Source organism: Zea mays, chromosome 8 (genome assembly GCF_902167145.1).
Source record: "Zea mays cultivar B73 chromosome 8, Zm-B73-REFERENCE-NAM-5.0, whole genome shotgun sequence".
NCBI lineage: Eukaryota > Viridiplantae > Streptophyta > Magnoliopsida > Poales > Poaceae > Zea > Zea mays.
Window position 1 is genome coordinate 83,245,939 of NC_050103.1, and position 21,323 is coordinate 83,267,261.

The window sequence follows — 21,323 nt, forward strand, 5'->3', positions numbered from 1 at the left end:
TGGGTAAGTCTGCTTCCTCGCACTATATTGTTTAATACGTCTCATTTGTTGCACATTCTTAAAATAATGTATGGATACATCATCTTTGTATGCAGAATTTCTTTAGATGCGAGCCTGGATACGAGGCCAGGGCAGATGTGGTGGCTGCTGCGAGCTTTAAGAAGCTCGTCGTGGACATGCACTACGAGGCGCGCTTCAAAGCCATCATAACTTACTACAGGAAGAGGCATGAGTGGAACTGGATTGTCAACAGGGCAATCGACTCATCCTCTACTTACACTCTTTCTCAGGTGTGAGCAAGGAGCACGAGCGCGATCCCAGCCATACGACCTCGGCAGGACAGCTTACAGCATCACATATAGGAACTCTCGATTAGTGTTCTTGTGCTTCATCATTCATTGAGTTATATACCTTCTCTTTGCATTATTATAACATTGGGGTGAAATATTATAGGCCCAGCTAGAAGAAGAGAGGAGGGAACATATGGAGATGTAGGCGAGGATGAGGGCAGGGTGGGAGGTGGAGTGGGTGGCTCGCTTAGTGGATCAGCAGAGGACGACGGAGATGTTTTAGTACATGTAAAGCCTTGGCGCGGCACATGGTCAGCTCCACCACCCCTGTTGTTCCCTCCAGCTAACCCTGCTCAGTTCTATACTCCTATGAGTATCAAAATTTAGTCCTGCATGATATATACTCATTTGGTCTCACACATGCAATCTTTTCTCAATGCAGGGACAATCGGTGGCATCAAACAACCCTCATGGACCGCCCACCCAGCCCATCACCGAACCAGTCCAGCCGCCTACCTTGCTGATGAATTCTTAGTTGTGCTTGTGATACTTATACAGTTTCAAACTTGAGATACTTATGTTTGTGTGGGTCTGGTAATAATTATGTTTGTGAAATCTGGTCTGAACTTGTGAGATTTGTGGTCTTTGTGATACTTATGTTTGTAATTATACTTATGTTTGTGAAAAACATGTGATATATGTGATCTCTGTTATGTATGTGATGATTCTATAAACTTTATGATGTATATGTGATGATTATGTGATATATGTTTTGTTTGTTTGGATGGAATAATGAAAACAAATATAAAAGGGGGTTTTTGGTCACTCTGCCGAGTGTTACACTCGACCGAGTGCAGTGGCCAAAGCACTCGACAAAGAAGGCATGCCTGAGAACTTGTAAAGCTTCTTTGCCGAGTGTTGTGGTCCCAGCACTCGGCATAGAAGCTCCCTTTGCCGAGTGTAAAGATGGTCATGGATAAATACCAACAGGTATTACTATCCCATACTCATACCCGCGACAAAAAAATAACCCCATCGGGTCACCCATATCCACTGGTGGGTAAGGATTTACCCCCATACCATACCCATGTGGGTATAGGTCACCCGTACCCACAAAGATGAAACATCTATCAAAATAATACATTATACAAACATCAAGTATATCTATCTAAATACCATTATAGAATTTCTAGCATCATTCATTTAATAACACCATGAATAATTGGATAAAGTAGCAACACTAGGATAGTACCATATAATACATTACATGTTCCATTACATGGTCATCGAATAGTTGTGAAGCCTTCTATGACCCTATCGCTCAAAAGGTTGTTAAATAGTCAAAATAGATAGATGATCGAAGCCCAACTTCATGCTTTTATACTAGGTATTTTATACCCATGGGTTAATGGGTATGGGTGAGGATGAACGTTCTAATACCTGTTTACCCAGTGGGTGAAGGTTTTTGCCCAATAAGAGATCCATGGGTAGAATATTTGGCCCATATACATACCTAATGGAGTAAATACCTATCGGGTATCGGGTCGGGGGTACCCATTGCCATCTCTAGCCGAGTGTCAGCCGGTGCACTCGTCACAAAGACTAGTAAAGGGGCCCACTGGTGCTCCCTTTGTAGAGTGCTAGACAAACAGGCTCTCGACAAAGAAGCTTGCGTTACCAAGTGCCAGCTTGCGGCTCTCGCCACAAAGGCTGTCGTGGGGGCCCACTAGAGTTTTTTTGCCGAGTGTCAGTCGAGTGTCATTGAGTACAATCGGCAAAGCCTCCGTCACGACGACTTTTCTTTACCGAGTACCAGGTGACACTCGGCAAAGACTTTGTCGAGCGCCTGAAATAAAGCACTCAGCAAAGAAACCGATGCTGCTGTACAGGTCACCGAGACCTCTTTGTCGAGATTCACACTCGGTAAAGAGTTTGGCGAGTGTTTTCTATGCTTTTTCGAGTGCTTGCGGCACTCGGCAAAGCATGATACTATGTTATTATTGAAATTTCAGGTCATAAAAAGTAGATGTTTTTAGCTTTATTGTTTGGAACTGCTAACCGCCATATGGTAACCCCAGTTGCATTCTTCTACATGATTAGGCACAATTTCTGTTATATATTTTAGTTTGTATATATAATATAATATAAAGAGTACTCATAATAATATTGATTTTCGAACTTTTTGAATCCTCAGATCCCATGTCCTAGCTTCATTAAACCCCGTAGAGATGTACGCTGAAATTCTTGATTAGACGCAAAAAAATGTTGAAACAGCTGTCGGGAAAATCTCCGTCCGATTTTATGGAAGAATAAGCTATAATAATACAGTGACACCATAGAGATTAAACGGAAACCGAACGAAAAATTGGAGAGCGGAGATCTAGCTGACTCGTTGCCCACACATGCATGTAGGCGAGCGAAACAATTCCTGTAGCGCGAGTGGTATTGGTATCTGATGAAGATGTAATTTTTTGCATGTTTCCTTGCATGTTTCTTTGCATGTTTCTTTGCATGTAGCGCGAGTCACGAAACCGCAACCGTTTCTTTGCATGTTTCCTGGTTGGCACCGAGGGATGATGATGCTACGCCTAAAATCACAAAGCTTCCAGAGCTGCTATAAATAAAGAGCTACATAAGCTTATATGCATGGTCTTTGCCGTGGTTTGTGTGCAAGTTTGACGAGTCTCTTGTGACAGGTACAGGTCTTAACACACGTTGGATTGCTTGCTCGCAGCGTTTATTGCTGATTCAAGCAGAGTAGGAGTCAAATCATCATGTTCGCTTGAAAGATTTCAAGGCAGCTAACACACGCGCGTCCATGTAAGTTGCAGAGAAATTACTATTTAGTGTTTGTGATCCATTAAACAATGATATTACTACAACTAGCAAAGTGCCGTACTTTAGCACTGTACTAATGTTTTCATTTATGATAGCAATTTTGTGACTATAAAGTACTAAAATAGAAAGACTAAAAATTAATACCTATAAACTAAACACTCCCTAAATATAAAATATAAAATATAAAGACGTGTGTGTTTTAATGATGTATGTGAAGGTGGGTTAGATCCAAACAACGGTGGTTCAAATTATTATTTATGTATAATTTTAGCATTTTTACTATTTATTGCTATTTCAAGCAGAGTAGGAGTCAATCCATCATGTTCGCTTGAAATATTGCAAGACAGCTAACACGCGCGTCCATGTAAGTTGCAGAGAAATTACTATTTAGTGTTGGTGATCCATTAAACACAATGATATTACTACAACTAGCAAAGTGCCGTACTTTAGCACTGTGCTAATGTTTTCATTTATGATGGCAATTTTGTGACTATAAAGTACTAAAATAAAAGGCTAAAAATTAGTACCTATAAACCAAACACTCCCTATATATAAAATATAAAATATAAAGACATGAATGTTTTATTGATATATGTGAAGGTGGGTTAGATCCAAACAATGGTGGTTCAAATTATCGTTTATGCATAATTTTAGCATTTTTACTATTTATTGCTCTTTCAAGCAGAGTGGGAGTCAATTCATCATGTTCGCTTGAAAGATTGCAAGACAGCTAACACGCACGTCCATGTAAGTTGCATAGAAATTACTATTTAGGGCTTGTTCGGTTATTCCTGTCCCATGTGGATTGGATATGATTGGAAAAAAATATAAAGTATTTTGACTTGTTCGGGATTTAAACCCTCCAATCCCACCCAATCCACATGGATTGAGAGGAAAGTGAACAAGCCCTTAGTGTTTATGATCCATTAAACAATGATATTACTACAACTAGCAAAGTGTCGTACTTTATCATTATGCTACTGTTTTCATTTATGACTATGGGTGTTTAGTTTCTAGGGACCAAATACTTCCTAAGTATAAAATATAAAGACATGTATGTTCTATTGATGTATGTGAACGTGGGTTAGATCTAAAAATTAGTACCAAGAAATAAAATATTTCCCTAAGTATAAAATATAAAATATAAAGACATGTGTGTTCTATTGATTTATGTGAACATGGGTGTTGGGGGCATACACTGCCAAAGGTCCTTTGATTAGTTATATTACATGATTGCCTTAAGTACGTAACGAAAAGCTATGCCAAAGACCACTTATTGACGAAGAAACAGTCAGCTGCCTAACACATAACTTCGGCCATGAGTAAATGTGTTTCAGGAACGTTTCTTCTTACAGACGAAACTGACCTTCGACTGAAGTAGTAATCAAAGACGCTTCGTCTATGCGCAAACGATACAAACGACAAATGAAGGGGATGGCTTCGAGTGTGAGTCAAAAAGAAAGTGAAAGAATAATGAAGGCTGCGACCTGCAAAGACGAAGGCAGAGAAAATACAATATATCCTTATATCATCTTTAAATAACGTAGTACAATATTAGCCTTGATGGGTATTACTGTAAATATGTACAAGGTCAGTTCGCCTCCCCTATAAATAGATGAATAGTACCCTGCATAAAGTACATTTTTCAAGAGCCCTAACTTCGTAGTGCTTAGCTTTCGAAGAACCTTCGTGCACCACATTGTTCAGGAGCAAAAGGTATGCTTGTAAATTCGCCTAATGTAATAAGAGACATACTGAAAATGCTAAGGCAACAGAGATAAGCTCTCGTGTGTTGTTTCATTTGTCTCTTTACATTACATTTCACTTCTGATATTGTCGGCGTTTCGACCCCGGGGGGTCCCTGGACCGACGAGTAAATTGTCGCCGCGTGTCCCAGCCCAGATGGGTCGGCGCGAGACGGAGCACGAAGGGGGGAGACAAGGAGACAGGCGTAAAGGGGAAACCCGCGACCTTCGTGTTTGTCCTGCGCCCAGGTCGAGTGCGCTTGCAGTAGGGGGTTACAAGCGTCCGCGTGGGAGGGAGCGAGAGGCTTGCACGCGCCGTCCCGTCCTCTCCGCGCGGCCAACCCCCCCCGTACGAGTGCCCTGGGCCTTCCTTTTATAGGCGTAAGGAGAGTGCCCAGGTGTACAATAGGAGATGTAGCAGTGTGCTAACGTGTCTAGCAGAGAGGAGCTAGTGCCCTAAGTACATGCCGTCGTGGCAGTCGGAGAGGTTTTGGCGCCCTGTTCATGTGATGTCGTGGCCGTCGGAGGAGCGCTGGAGCCTTGCGGAAGGATAGTTGTCGGGGCTGTCGAGTCCTTGCTGACGTCTCCTTGCTTCCGTAAGGGGCTGAGAGCCGCCGTCGTCATGGAGCACGCGGGGCGCCATCATTATTTGTTTACCGGGGCGAGCCAGATGGGACGCCAGTCTTGTTCCCCGTACCCTGAGCTAGCTAGGGGTAGGATAATGATGGCCCCCCCTGTGACGTGGTCGGTCCGAGCCCTAGGTCGGGCGAGGCGGAGGCTCCTCTGAGGTCGAGGTCGAGTCTTTCTTCCGAGGTCGAGGTCGAGTCTGAGCCCCGGGTCGGGCGAGGCGGAGACCGTCGTCTGAGGCCAAGGCTGAGTCCGAGCCCTGGGGTCGGGCGAGGCAGAGTTCGTCGTCTTCCGGAGCCGAGGCTGAGTCCGAGCCCTGGGTCGGGCGAGGCGGAGTTCGTCGTCCGAGGCCGAGACGGGGGCCGAGCCCTGGGGTCGGGCGAGGCGGAGCTTCCTATGGCGCCCGATGCCGGACTTAGCTGCTGTCAGCCTCACTCTGTCGAGCGGCACAACAGTCGGAGCGACGCAGGCGGCGCTGTCCTCTTGTCAGGCCGGTCAGTGGAGCGGCGAAGTGACTGCGGTCACTTCGGCTCTGTTGACTGAGGGGCGCGCGTCAGGATAAGGTGTCAGGCCATCCTTGCATTAAATGCTTCTGCGATACAGTCGGTTGGCGTGGCGATCAGGCCAAGGTTGCTTCTTGGCGAAGACTGGGCCTCGGACGAGCCGAAGGTGTGTCCGTTGCTTGAGGGGGCCCTCGGGCGAGACATGAATCCTCCGGGGTCGGCTGCCCTTGCCCGAGGCTGGGCTCAGGCGAGGCGAGATCGTGTCCCTTGAGTGGACCGAGCCTTGACTTAATCGCACCCATCAGGCCTTTGCAGCTTTGTGCTGATGGAGGTTACCAGCTGAGATTAGGAGTCTTGGGGGTACCCCTAATTATGGTCCCCGACAATAGCCCCTGAGCCTCGAAGGGAGTGTTAATACTCGCTTGGAGGCTTTTGTCGCACTTTTTTGCAAGGGGACCGGCCTTTCTCGCTTGCGTTTCGTTCCGGTGGGTGCGCGCGAGCGCACCCGCCGGGTGTAGCCCCCAAGGCCTCGGAGGAGTGGTTTGACTCCTTCGAGGTCTTAGCGCATTTCATAATGCTTCGGCCGGTCTGGTTGTTCCCTCATGCGAACTGGCCGTAGCCCGGGTGCATAGTCGAGTCCCAAGTTCTCGGGCTGGTACGTTGACGTTGTCAACGGGTTGGCCGGAGCCGGGTTTGCGAGAGCTGCCCCCGAGCCTCCGCACAGAGCAAGAGGACGGTCAAGGACAGACTCGACTTTTTTACATACGCCCCTGCGTCGCCTTTCCGCAAGGAGGAGGGGGGAAAGCGCCATGTTGCCCTCGGAGGGCATTGAACATGGTGTCTCCAGTGAGTTGCTAACGGGTAATCCGAGTGGACGCCCGTGCCCCATTCGTTAGGGGTCGGCTAGTGGCCCGCAGGCGCGCTCCAAAAGTACCTGCGGGTGATTTGCCGGACCCGGTCCCCTTTTGACGGGGTCCGAGGGCTCGATGCCTCCCTCTGGTGGGATTCCGTTACAAAATCGTTCCTGTTGGTCTCGGAAATGTCCTAGGGTACCTCGGGAGCGTAGCCCGAGCCTTGGTTATGTATCGAACGTACGTAGGGTCATCCCTCGCTCTGCGTCTGAGGCGGCTGTCGAACCCTTCGGGGGCCAGCCTACGAACCCCTGATCAGTAGTGGGCGCGGAGCCCTAGTGGCCTGAGGCGGCCGTTGAACCCTTCCGAGGGGCCAGTCTTCGAACCTCTGACCAGTAGTGGGCGCGGAGCCCGAGTGCTCTGAGGCGGCTGTTGAACCCTTCCGAGGGGCAGCCTTCGAACCTCTGATCAGTAGGGGGGCTCGGGGCCCGTTTCCTTCGCGGAGAAGGATCCCTTTCGGAGTGTCCCCTTTCCCGGTCCCTGTTGTAAGAGAGATAAAGAGGAAGAGGAAAAGGATACGAAATCGAACGTCGTGGCGCACCTTTTTTGACGTGGTCATTATGGCGGAAGCGAAGCGTCGCCTGCTTCTCCTGCCAAAGGTGTCGCCTGTCCTGCCGCAGAGTTAATGCGACAGGACGAGTGGTTCGCGGGGCAGCCGTTCCGCGTGCGAGAGCCGTTCGAGGAACGGAACACGGGCGCGTCGTCGTCACGCCGTGGGAGAGGGTTCTCTCGCTGTCCTAGGAGGGGACGTGAGCTTGGCTGACGAGTTGACTGCTGCTTCCGGCTGCCTGCCACCGCCATTACTGCCGGCCCATTTCTGGCCGTATCGACCGTCGCGCCTTCTCCCGCGGCTGACTGACCCGTGACCGATGTGCTCGATTGGCACTGTTGGGTCATGCGCAGGGTCGCCTCGAGTCGCGGTACCGGTTCCGCAGTCGAGAGGGCGCGGTACTGGCGCAAGTGGCGGTGCAGTTTCTTGCACGTAGCAACCGGCGCGCCGGTTACATGACGTGTGGGCCTAGGCCTCCATGCTGGACGTGTTGAAGTCGAAAGGGTGCGCCCCCTTGGCGCGGTTGCATGCCGCCTGCATGGCGGTCCGCCCTTTCACCCGCTGGTCTGGGCGAAAGTGGAGGAATGCTCGTAACCGCTGGGCAGTTGCGCGCATCGCGCGCGGCGGTTTTGGCTCCTTCTGCCCTGGGCCAGCTTGCACGATGTGTGGGACCCAGCCCCCGTGTCGTAGGGGGAGGACCTTGGAGCGTGTTGGAGAAGACTCAGCCCACGACGGCTGAGGACGCAAGTGGGGAGAGTTGCCTTTAAAAGGAGGGTGACCCCCTTGAAAGGCAACCATGTCTTCGCGCTCCCCTCATGCATCGCGTCTTTCCACCTTCCGAGCCCCCGGATGGGGGGCGCCCGCGGTTCTTCCGCCTTGTCGTCGTTAGAGGAATGCAACTTCGCGGAAGTTGGTACCTTTCTGCCATCGTTCGGCTTCAAGGATTTTCATCAGGCAGCCCGGCTGCATCCCCTTGCCGGTGGTCACCCAAGACGGTGACCACCAGTTCGATGGTGGGGAGAAGCGAGCCGGGCTGCGATCTTGGTCCCCGCCCTCAGCTTCAAGGATGTTCATCATCCTTGATGGGGCGGAGGGCGAGGTGAGCCGGGGCTCTACCTCCCGCATGGGTCGGCTGGCCACCTCCTCTTCCAGCTTCTGGTGGTGGAAACCATCCTCCAGCTCTGCGGAGGAGGCGTCCTCCAGCCATTCCAGGGAAGGCGAACTGTTGCTACCCAGCTAGGATGCAACATTCCATCCTCTGTCCTTGCTTTCGTGGCGAGGACGGGAGCAAGGACCTGCCGGTGCGCTTTGGAGCGGCCTGCGCTCGCTGGTGCGGCGTTGGTGGACAGGCGGACGCCGCCGTTGGTGCTGACGTGGTGGCAGCTGGAGAAAGCTTCTTCACCGTCGAGGCTGTCGGCGCCGCCTACGGACCGACCTCCGACTCTTTGGCTTTAATGTCTGGTTCGCGCCCCTTGAGCGGGGACACGAACGAGAGCCTTCCGGTGGCTGTGTCCGTCCTGGGACCATGGCTGCTGCTGCAGAGGTCGCTGGTGAGTCACCCGGAGCTTGTCACCCCGCAGGCTCTCCGGTGTGGAGGTTGTTCATACCCGCGGGGGCGGAACCGGAGTTCCGTTTGTAATGGCACCTTGAGTGCCGGTGTCTGTTCATTGTGGCTGTTGGGGCCTGAACATGTATGTATTTTTGGCACGGAGCCGTGTTTTTTCCTCATTTTGAGCACTAGGACTCGCCTGTCGGCTAACTGAACCGCTTAACCAAGTGTGAGTTGCCTCGTGCGAAGGTGACGAGTGAGGTATCCGTATCCCGGAGGCGTAGGAGTCCCTCGGCTCGGTCGGCCTTGCCGCCCGAGGCTTCTCTTGCTTAGTTAAAGGAACCCTCGGCCGCTCTTCGATGAGCCGAAGCCGGAGGCAGCTGTGTTAGCATGGACAGAGGCAGAGTTGGCTCGAAAAGAAGACTTCGTCGGCCGGAGCCTGGCCGGGCCGTCCACTGATGGGACCAGCGCCGGAGTCGAGTTGCCGAAGCCACGAGCCGGGCTGGTGTCCTCGGAGGACAGCTGGCTGAGGCTTCGGGGCGGCCGGCCGAGCCGTCTGCTCGGGGCGGATTCCTGGAGGAGGCCCTGGCGGCGATAGCCCGGGCGTGGCGCTAACGTCGTCCTTCGGAGTGGAAACTCTCGGTCAGACTTTGCCGAAGGTGGAGTTGACGCCGAGGGTGCTGCTGCTCTCCCTCCGTCGACGTCTGAGCCTGCAGGATCGGTTCATCTTGTAGTGTGCGTATGTTTTCTGCGGCCGCCGAGGCCCAAACATACTGTCGTCGTGTTGTAAAGCTGCGTTTCTTTTCCTCTTGTTTCGAGTATCTGGACTTATTTGTCGGTAACAGAATTGTTTGTCCGAGCGAGAGTTACCTTTCGCGGAAGGTGATGAGTGAGGTATCTGTATCCCGGAGGCGTAGGAGTCCCTCGGCTCGGTCGGCCTTGCCGCTTACATGTACTCTTACTCGTCCGTAGGATTCTGCTACCGATATAGTCGAGAAGGCACGAAAAATCGTTTCGGCAGAAGAGTTTTCGAGCGTGAAGACTTGTTCGGTCCGCGGAATCGCTTATCCGAGCGTGAGTTACTTATCGCAGAAGGTGATGAGTGAGGTATCCGTATCCCAGAGGCATAGGAGTCCCTCGGCTCGGTCAGCCTTGGCTGCTTACGTGTACTCCGTCGTTTTCAGGATCCCACTTTCGAAGTAGTCGAAAAGCACGAAAGACGTTCTGGCAGAAAAGATCTTTACCGAGGAAAATTTTGACGCGGAGGGGGTTCCCCCCTTCTAGCCCCCGAGGGAGGGTCGGGCTTTGCTGAGGTAAGGCTGACCCTTCCTTGATGGTTAGACTTTGTGTGTGGACGAGGTGTACAAATGACTTGAAAGCATCTTAAGGGTAGAAGCAACGTAGCTGTCGGATGTTCCAAGCGTTGCTGTAGACCTCGCCTTGACTGTTGGCCAGCTTGTACGTCCCGGGATTCAGAACCTTGGCGATGACGAACGGCCCTTCCCAGGGAGGCGTGAGCTTGTGCCGCCCTCGGGCGTCTTGTCGCAGCCGAAGCACCAAGTCGCCCACCTGGAGGTCTCGAGACCGAACCCCTCGGGCGTGGTAGCGTCGCAGGGACTGCTGATACCGCGCCGAGTGTAGTAGGGCCATGTCCCGAGCCTCTTCCAGCTGGTCCAGTGAGTCTTCTCGGTTAGCTCGATTGCTTTGGTCGTCGTAGGCCCTTGCCCTCGGGGAACCGTATTCTAAGTCTGTGGGCAAGATGGCCTCGGCCCCATAGACTAGAAAGAACGGTGTGAAGCCCGTGGCTCGGCTCGGCGTTGTCCTCAGACTCCAGACCACCGAGGGGAGCTCCTTCATCCATCGCTTGCCGAACTTGTTGAGGTCGTTGTGGATCCGTGACTTGAGTCCTTGCAGAATCATGCCGTTGGCACGCTCTACTTGCCCATTCGTCATGGGGTGAGCCACGGCGGCCCAGTCCACCCGGATGTGGTGATCCTCGCAGAAGTCTAGGAACTTTCTGCCGGTGAACTGGGTGCCGTTGTCGGTGATGATGGAGTTCGAGACCCCAAAGCGATGGATGATGTTGGTAAAGAGCGCCACCGCCTGTTCGGACCTGATGCTGTTTAGGGGTCGGACCTCGATCCACTTGGAGAATTTGTCGATGGCGACCAGCAGGTGCGTGTAGCCCCCGGGTGCCTTCTGCAAGGGACCGACGAGGTCTAGACCCCACACAGCAAACAACCAAGTGATGGGTGTAGGAAACGGGTGACGCCTAAGAGGGGGGGATGAATTAGGACTTCTAAAACTTTCGCTAAACTAGGCCACAATTAAATCCCTAGAGCAAAACCTATGCAAATACTCAAACTAGAATGTGCAAACTAGGTTTTGTCTAAGTGTTGCTATCTCTACCGCAAAGGCTAAGTTTCAATCTACACTAGATATGTATGAATACAAGATTGAAACTTAAATGCTTAATATAAATGCGGAAACTTAAAGAGCAAAGTAGAGAAGCAAACTCTCGTGGATGACGCCGGTATTTTTACCGAGGTATCCGGAACCGTGCAAGGTCCCGACTAATCCTCGTTGGTGCCCCTACGCGAAGGGAAGCCCACGCGAGGGCCAAGCACCTCGGTCGAGTAACTCCGTAGAGAGTCGCGGGCCTTCTCCACACGCAAGTGGTGCTCCGCTTCCGGCTCCTCTCGGACGCTCCCCGCCGTCTCCACTATCGAGCTTCCGGCCGAAACGCCGCGGGCCTCGTTCCCTCCGGTACACGGTGGCGGCCGTGACACAAATGCGGTTGTCACGGTCTCGCAAGACTCTCGCCCCACTCGGTACAATTACAATGGCTCATGCAAGAGCCGAGGGGTTGTGAGGTTTATCTAAACTCACTCAACAATCTAGGGTTCACCTAGAGCAAGCGCTAAAGCGGTCTAACTAACCTAAGCACTTCGCAAAGCACCTGCGCTAATCACCGAGTGATTCTATTAAGCACTTGGGTGTTTGAGCACTTGGAAATGTCTACAATATGCCTTGGTATGTTGCTTGGGCTCACACACCTCCAAATGGCCGGTTGGGTGAAGTATATATAGGCCCCAACTCAAATATAGCCGTTGGAAAGCAGTTCTGCAGCTTTCTGTGGAGCACCGGACAGGTGCACCGGACTGTCCGGTGGTGCACCGGACATGCCACGTGTACTAGCCGTTAAAAGTAGCCGTTGGAGCTTTCGAAGATGGCGCACCGGACGGTCCGGTGTGCACCGGACAGCCCATGTCCGCTTGTCGTATTTTGGCCGTAACTTTTAGCTCCGAACTTCGATTTCGATGATCTTGTACTTTTTGGAAAGCTTATGAAATTCTCTACATCCCAGAGTTGAAGCCATACAAGTTTGAGAAAATTTGGCACACCGGACAGTCCGGTGTGCACCGGACAGTCCGGTGTGCACCGGACATCCCATATGCTGCTCTTGTTTTTTCAGCAATTCCGACTTCGTATTGTGGCCATAACTTTTAGCTTCGAACTACGATTTTGATGATCTTGGACTTTTTGGAAAGCTTATAAAATTATCTACATCTCAGAGTTGAAGCCATGTCAATTTGAGTAGATTTGATTTTGTGAAACACTTCCAATTCAGTCAGCCCTTCCTCTCAACTTTGTCAAGTTCACTTTTGTTTTGCATCTTTGTATCTCACTTCTACTTATTGATGTGTTGGACTCTTAGCATATATAAATTGTCTTCAATATGACTTTGTAATGTCTTATATGGGTATTATAATGTATTCTTTGAGGTGTTGCATCCTTAGAGCCTCAGTCCAATCCACTTTGCATCCTGTGGACTACAACACACAAACACTTGGAAAATACATTAGTTCACAGGTTGTGTTAATCATCAAACACCAAAATCTATTAAGCCAAATGGCCCGGGGTCCATTTTCCTTACAATCTCCCCCTTTTTGGTGATTGATGACAACACAACCAAAGCAAGCAAATATTACAAACATTTGAATATAAATATACAATCTACTTGCTAGGATGCATGTTTGTCCCCGTAATGTGAGATTATGGACTTAAGCCTCCCCCTAACTCCATAATTCACTTACTTCCTATTTTAGACCAAAATGCAAAAACCACTTGAAAGATCAAAATTTTAATTTGGTCGTGTTTGGTGTTTGATAACATTTTCATTGCTTTGGTCCCTACAACTTCTCCCCCTTTAGCATCAACCACCGAAAAGGAAGACATTAAAAGCATATAGGAAGCAAATAAGACTTGCCCTCAAAAAGGATTTGTAAAATAATACCAATTGAAACACCAAATTGATACTCCCCCTAAATGAGTGTTCTCCTTTAGAAAGAATTTTCTCCCCCTGTAGAGACGAAGAAATACTCCCCCCTGACAGAGATCTTCTACTTAGGAAAAAGCATGTGAGAAATGGAGGTGCAAGTCATGATTTGAATAGACTAACTTCCCTTATGCATAGGTAACAAAATATGAGTTAACAATATATGCATTTATAGCAACATGGGAAGTATAAGATATGAAATATAGTCTAATCAAATAATGGAGAAGACATGTAAATGTTACTAATTTTAGTCTCAAAGATACCAATTGAAAGTCAATTGCGGACCAATTGAATACCAATGGTAGGCTTGCAGACATAAGAATTCTTGTAGATTTGCAGTGGAAGCTTGTTGTCTTTCTCCGGGGACTTCATTTTCCTTACAATGAGACTACTACATGAAATAGACTTGAAAACAGGTATTAGTCTCAAAGACTTAGATTATAGAGTAACCTCCCCCTGGATTTGTGCATACAAGTTTTGAATACTTGTAGGAGACATGCACTTTGATTTGATATCAAGAGGGGAAAATTATCTATAATCCGAACTTTGGCACATATAAGTTAAATGATACAACTTGTAGAATATGAGTGTTTTACCTGTAGCATTTAAAATTATTAATTGATGTATCATTTACTATGGAGTGATAAAGAAGCTATGTGTCGTGCTTAAATACACATTTAAACCGTGTAGGTTTGCTTAAGTGTATGAATTGAAAACAAGCAGTCCTACCATGTGATTTACCTAGTATGCATGCGTTTAAGAAAAAGTAAGTACAAATTGTAATACTAGGCATGAGAGGTAAAACTAGATACAAGAAAATAGATACGCATATCTAAAAATAAGGAATACAATAAATCTAGTTACCTTAGTCATGGGTGGGGAAATTTGGGTCCAAAGTATCTACTAACCCTCTTGGCAATAAACTTGATCCAATGTGATGTATCCCATGATATACATCCTAACTTTGCCAAGTCTCCAAATTTCCCGTTCCTCCTTTGGTCTACTCACTTCCCTTTCGGGATCCAAACCTTCTTGGTGCTTTTCATGGTTGTAATTATTTCCTTTGGCACCCAGATGCGTTTGGCCCCCTTTCCTTTGTTGACTTGCTTGTTGGCCTTGATTGCTATCACCTTTCCATTCTTTTTCTTTTTGATCAAATATGGTGTAGCAGCCTTGTTGTCCACCTTTCTGATGTAGGTGTTGGAGATTTTGCTTGTTGGCTTTTGCTTGAGCTTTTGCCTTTGTTTGTCCCCGGTCATCGCCTTGCATTGGAAGGACTTATGGCCTTCCATGTGACATAGCCGACAAATCACAATTTCTCCCTCCATAGGCTTGTTCACTCCCGCAGTGGTGTTATCCTGTGGAGGTCAGATTTGTTTGGCTTTGCCTTTCTTGTCATACAAAGCCTTGCCAAGGCGAGCCACTTCTTGCCTTAATTGTTCATTTTCCTTTGCAACCTCATCCGAACATGTTTCTGCAACAATATTCTCAACACGAACTTGGTTGCATGGGTTAGAATCATCAATTAAATCAAAGCAAGAAATAGAAGCATCCTTTTTAATAATTTCAGGAATTTCAACTAAAGATGCTTCTGGGGTGCTACCAATGTTTTCTAGCTTAGTAGTTAGCTCATTGTTGTGTATGCTAAGAATTTCCATTTTCTCTAGAAAATTTTGAATAGTATTTTGGGAGCTAGCTAACTTAGCCTTGAGTTTTTCATTCTTTTTAATAATGCCATCATCGGTAGCAGTGGATGGAGCACTAGATTCTAATAACTCAATTTTGGTTGACAGCTCACTATTTAAGTTTGCAAAAGTTTCAAATTTTTCTAGCAAACCTTTGTAATCATTTTGGGAGCTAATCAACTTATTTTTCAAGGTTTTAAGTTGAGCTTTTTGTTTAGTGCAAACATCTTGAAAAAATTCAACGGCATTCGCAAGCTCATCTACAGAGGGCTTTCCCTCACCTTCATCATCACTACCACTTTCATCACTAGAGTATGGAATGCTTTTGTTACCTCTTGCCATAAGGCATTTGTGTGATGACCGTGATGAGCGTGATGAGGACCGGTGGTTGCGCGTCCTTGGAGGTTCATCTTCACTTGAAGAGTCATCCCAAGTTCTAACACTTGTTAGCGCCTTGCCTTTGCTCCTCTCCTTTTTGGGTTCGGCCATAGTTGGACAGTTGTCCCTGAAGTGGCCCTTCTCCCCACATGCGAAGCATCCTCTCTTCCTTTGCTTTTTCCTGTCAATGTTAAAGAGAAGATCTTCGACCTGCAGGGGTACACCCATTAGATTAATCTTGCGGATCATCCCCATTACCTTTCCGACGCGTCGGATTGTTTCTTCGTCCTCGGAGGATGATGTGCATGGTTGATTATCTTCATCATCATCAATTTCTTCTTCTTCCTCTTCTTTACTTGAGGAACTTGGAGTGGGAGCCTTGTTTTTGCCCTTCCTTTCATCACATGCAAAAGCATATGGCCTTGAGGAAGTTGGCTCCTCTCCCCGACACATTTTTCGCGACATCTCAAAAGCCGCGATTTTTCCAATTACAATGGTTGGGGTCATGTTACCCAAGTCCTCCATGTTGTGAAGGATAGTGATGATGCTCCCATATCTTCGTTGTGGTGGTAGGGAGATAATCTTCCTCACAATGTCCGCATCACCTAGCTTATTAATGCCAATAGAATTGAGCTCATTGATAATTAGATTCAAACGAGAATACTTGTCTCTAACAAGCTCATCATCTTTCATAGCAAAAGAATTATACTCATTTAAGACTAGGCAATGTTTTTGCTCACGGACATTGGATGTGCCGTCATGGAGCTCATGCAATTTTAGCCAAATCTCATTAGCAGTTTTCAAGGTAAATACTTGACTAAAAATATCCATGCTAAGAGATTCATACAAGCAATTTTTGGCTCTAGCATTTAAGTGAATTTCTTTTTCCTCACTCGTGGTTGGTTTCTCGGGATTCTTGAGGGGTTTCATCCCGTCACGAGTGACTCTCCAAACACCTAGATCAACGGCCTCTAGGTAGCAAGCCATTCTAGCACTATAATATGGGAAGTTAGTGCCGTCGAAGTGTGGTGGCCTATGGGTATCCATCCCTTCCTCTAAAAAGCGTCGGCTCTTTTAGCGGTGAAGCTAAAACGTTTCAAATGAGCCAAACCAGCCTCTGATACCACTTGTAGGAAACAGGTGACACCTAAAAGGGGGGTGAATTAGGACTTCTAAAACTTTCGCTAAACTAGGCCACAATTAAATCCCTAGAGCAAAACCTATGCAAATAGTCAAACTAGAATGTGCAAACTAGGTATTGTCTAAGTGTTGCTATCTCTACCGCAAAGGCTAAGTTTCAATCTACACTAGATATGTATGAATACAAGATTGAAACTTGAATGCTTAATATAAATGCGGAAACTTAAAGAGCAAAGTAGAGAAGCAAACTCTCGTGGATGACGCCGGTATTTTTACCGAGGTATCCGGAACCGTGCAAGGTCCCGACTAATCCTCGTTGGTGGCCCTACGCGAAGGGAAGCCCACGCGAGGGCCAAGCACCTCGGTCGAGTAACTCCGTTGAGAGTCGCGGGCCTTCTCCACACGCAAGTGGTGCTCCGCTTCCGGCTCCTCTCGGACGCTCCCCGCCGTCTCCACTATCGAGCTTCCGGCCGAAACGCCGCGGGCCTCGTTCCCTCCGGTACACGGTGGCGGCCGTGACACAAACGCGGTTGTCACAGTCTCGCAAGACTCTCGCTCCACTCGGTACAATTACAATGGCTCATGCAAGAGCCGAGGGGTTGTGAGGTTTATCTAAACTCACTCAACAATCTAGGGTTCACCTAGAGCAAGCGCTAAAGCGGTCTAACTAACCTAAGCACTTCGCAAAGCACCTACGATAATCACCAAGTGATTATATTAAGCACTTGGGTGTTTAAGCACTTGGAAATGTCTACAATATGCCTTGGTATGTTGCTTGGGCTCCCACACCTCCAAATGGCCGGTTGGGTGAAGTATATATAGGCCCAACTCAAATATAGCTGTTGGAAAGCAGTTCTGCAGGTTTCTGTGGCGCACCGGACAGGTGCACCGGACTGTCCGGTGGTGCACCGGACATGCCACGTGTAGTAGCCGTTAAAAGTAGCCGTTGGGGCTTCCGAAGATGGCGCACCGGACATGGCGCACCGGACGGTCCGGTGTGCACCGGACAACCCATGTCCGCTTGTCGTATTTTGGCCGTAACTTTTAGCTCCGAACTCCGATTTCGATGATCTTGTACTTTTTGGAAATCTTATGAAATTCTCTACATCCCAGAGTTGAAGCCATACCAGTTTGAGCAAATTTGGCACACCGAACAGTCCGGTGTGCACCGGACATCCCATATGCTGCTCTTGTTTTTTCAGCAATTCCGACTTCGTATTGTGGCCTTAACTTTTAGCTTCGAACTCCGATTTTGATGATCTTGGACTTTTTGGAAAGCTTATAAAATTATCTACATCTCAGAGTTGAAGCCATGTCAGTTTGAGTAGATTTGATTTTGTGAAACACTTCCAATTCAGTCATCCCTTCCTCTCAACTTTGTCAAGTTCACTTTTGTTTTGCATCTTTGTATCTCACTTCTACTTCTTGATGTGTTGGACTCTTAGCATATATAAATTGTCTTCAATATGACTTTGTAATGTCTTATATGGGTATTATAATGTATTCTTTGAGGTGTTGCATCCTTAGAGCCTCAGTCCAATCCACTTTGCATCCTGTGGACTACAACACACAAACACTTGGAAAATACATTAGTTCACAAGTTGTGTTAATCATCAAACACCAAAATCTATTAAGCCAAATGGCCCGGGGTCCATTTTCCTTACAATGGGTATCGTTTGCAGAGCCTGAGCGGGCAGGTGGGTCTGCCTTGCATAGAATTGACACCCTTGGCAGGTGCGGACAATTCTAGTGGCGTCGGCCACCGCGGTCGGCCAGTAGAAACCTTGTCGGAAGGCGTTTCCAATAAGGGCTCGAGGCACTGCGTGATGACCGCAAGCCGCCGAGTGTATTTCTTGTAAGAGCTTCTGGCCTTCGGCGATGGATATGCATCGCTGGAGGATGCCTGAGGGGCTGCGGTGGTAGAGCTCCTTCCCGTCCCCCAGCAAGACGAACGACTTGGCGCGCCACGCCAATCGCCGAGCTTCGGCTCGGTCGAGGGGCAGCTCTCCTCGGTGGAGATATTGCAGGTATGGGGTCTGCCAGTTTCGATTAGGCGTGACCCCGCTCCGCTCTTCCTTGACGCGCAGTGCCTCACCCTCGGGGGCCGAAGGTGCCTCGGGCTGGTCCGAGGGTGCCTCGGGCTGGGCCGAGGCCTTCTCGGGCTCGGGCGTGCCGTCGGTCTTGACGGAGGGTTGATGTAGGTCTCGGGAGAAGACGTCCGGGGGAACCGTTGTTCGCCCCGAGGCTATCTTAGCCAGCTCGTCCTAAGTCTCGTTGTATCGTCGGGCGACGTGGTTGAGCTCGAGCCCGTAGAACTTGTCTTCCAGGCGCCGAACCTCGTCGCAGTAGGCTTCCATCTTCGGGTCGCGGCAGTGGGAGTTCTTCATGACTTGGTCGATGACAAGCTGCGAGTCACCGCGAGCGTCGAGGCGTCAGACCCCTAGCTCGATGGCGATGTGCAACCCGTTAACCAGAGCCTCGTACTCAGCCACGTTGTTGGACGCCGAGAAATGGAGGCGCAACACGTAGCAGAGGTGTTTCCCGAGGGGTGAGATGAAGAGCAGGCCCGCGCCCGCTCCTGTTTTCATCAGCGACCCGTCAAAAAACATGGTCCAGAGTTCCGGTTGGATCGGAGCCGCTGGAAGCTGGGTGTCGACCCATTTAGCCACAAAGTCTGCCAAGACTTGGGACTTGATGGCCTTTTGAGGGGCGAACGAGATTGTCTCGCCCATGATTTCCACCGCCCACTTTGCAATTCTACCCGAGGCCTCTCGGCACTGGATGATGTCCCCCAAGGGGAAGGATGACACCACAGTCACCGGATGAGACTCGAAGTAGTGTCGCAACTTCCGCCGCGTCAGAATCACCGCGTACAGCAGCTTCTGAATTTGTGGGTAGCGGATCTTGGTCTCGGACAGTACCTCACTGATGAAGTAGATCGGCCTCTGGACGGGCAATGCATGCCCCTCTTCTCGTCTCTCAACCACGATCGCGGCGCTGACCACCTGAGTGGTAGCGGCGACGTAGATCAAGAGGGCTTCTCCGGCAGCAGGGGCACCAAGATGGGCGCGTTCGTGAGGAGCGCCTTCAGGTTCCCGAGGGCTTCCTCGGCCTCAGGGGTCCAAGTGAAGCACTCAGCCTTTCTTAAGAGGCAGTACAGGGGTAGGCCTCTTTCGCCGAGGCGCGAGATGAAGCGGCTTAGAGCCGCAAGGCATCCCATGACCCTCTGTACGCCTTTCAAGTCCTTGATGGGCCCCATGTTCGTGATGGCCGCAATTTTCTCCGGATTGGCCTCGATGCCTCGCTCGGAGACGATGAACCCTAGGAGCATGCCTCAGGGGACTCCGAAGACGCACTTCTCGGGATTGAGTTTTACGCCTTTCACCTTGAGACACCGGAAAGTCGTTTCAAGGTCGGAAAGGAGGTCGGAGGCTTTCCTCGTCTTGACTACGATGTCATCGACGTAAGCCTCGACTGTTCGACCGATGTGTTGGCTGAACACGTGGTTCATGCACCTTTGGTATGTCGCACCCGCATTCCTCAAACCAAACGGCATAGTAACGTAGCAGTACATGCCGAAAGGTGTGATGAAAGAAGTCGCGAGCTGGTCGGACTCTTTCATCCTGATTTGGTGATACCCTGAGTAGGCATCGAGGAAAGACAGGGTTTCACACCCAGCAGTGGAATCCACAATTTGATCGATGCGAGGCAGAGGATAGGGAACTTTCGGACATGCTTTGTTCAGACCAGTGTAGTCTACACACATCCGCCATTTCCCTCCTTTCTTTCTCACAAGCACAGGGTTGGCAAGCCATTCGGGATGGAATACCTCTTTGATGAACCCTGCTGCCATCAACTTGTGGATCTCCTCGCCTATGGCTCTGCGCTTTTCTTCGTCGAATCGGCGCAGAGGCTGCTTCACGGGTCGGGCTCCAGCTCGGATATCCAGTGAGTGCTCGGCGACCTCCCTCGGTATGCCAGGCATGTACGAGGGACTCCACGCAAAGACTTCGGCGTTTGCGCGGAGAAAGTCGACGAGCACCGCTTCCTATTTGGGGTCGAGCTCGGAGCCAATCCGGATCTGCTTGGAGGCGTCGTTGCTGGGGTCGAGAGGGACGGATTTGACCGTCTCTGCTGGCTCGAAATTGCTGGCATGGCGCTTCATGTCTGGCGCCTCCTTGGAGAGGCTCTCCAGGTCAACGATGAGGGCCTCGGATTCGGCGAGGGCCTCGGCGTACTCCACGCACTCCACGTCGCATTCGTACGTGTGCCGGTACGTGGGGCTGACGGTGATGACCCTGTTGGGGCCCGACATCTTGAGCTTGAGGTAGGTGTAGTTGGGGACGGCCATGAACTTGGCGTAGCATGGCCTCCCCAGCACTGCGTGGTAGGTTCCTCGGAACCCGACCACCTCGAACGTGAGGGTTTCCCTTCGGAAGTTGGAGGGAGTCCCAAAGCAGACAGGTAGATCGAGTTGTCCGAGGGGCTGGACGCGTTTCCCGGGGATGATCCCGTGAAAAGGCGCCACGCCCGCCCGGACCGAGGACAGATCGATCCGCAGGAGCCCGAGGGTCTCGACATAGATGATGTTGAGGCTGCTGCCTCCGTCCATGAGGACCTTGGTGAGCCTGACGTTGCCGATGACGGGGTCGACAACGAGCGGATATTTCCCCGGGCTCGGCACGCGGTCAGGATGGTCGCCCTGGTCAAAGGTGATGGGCTTGTCGGACCAGTCTAGGTAGACTGGCGCCGCCACCTTTACCGAGCA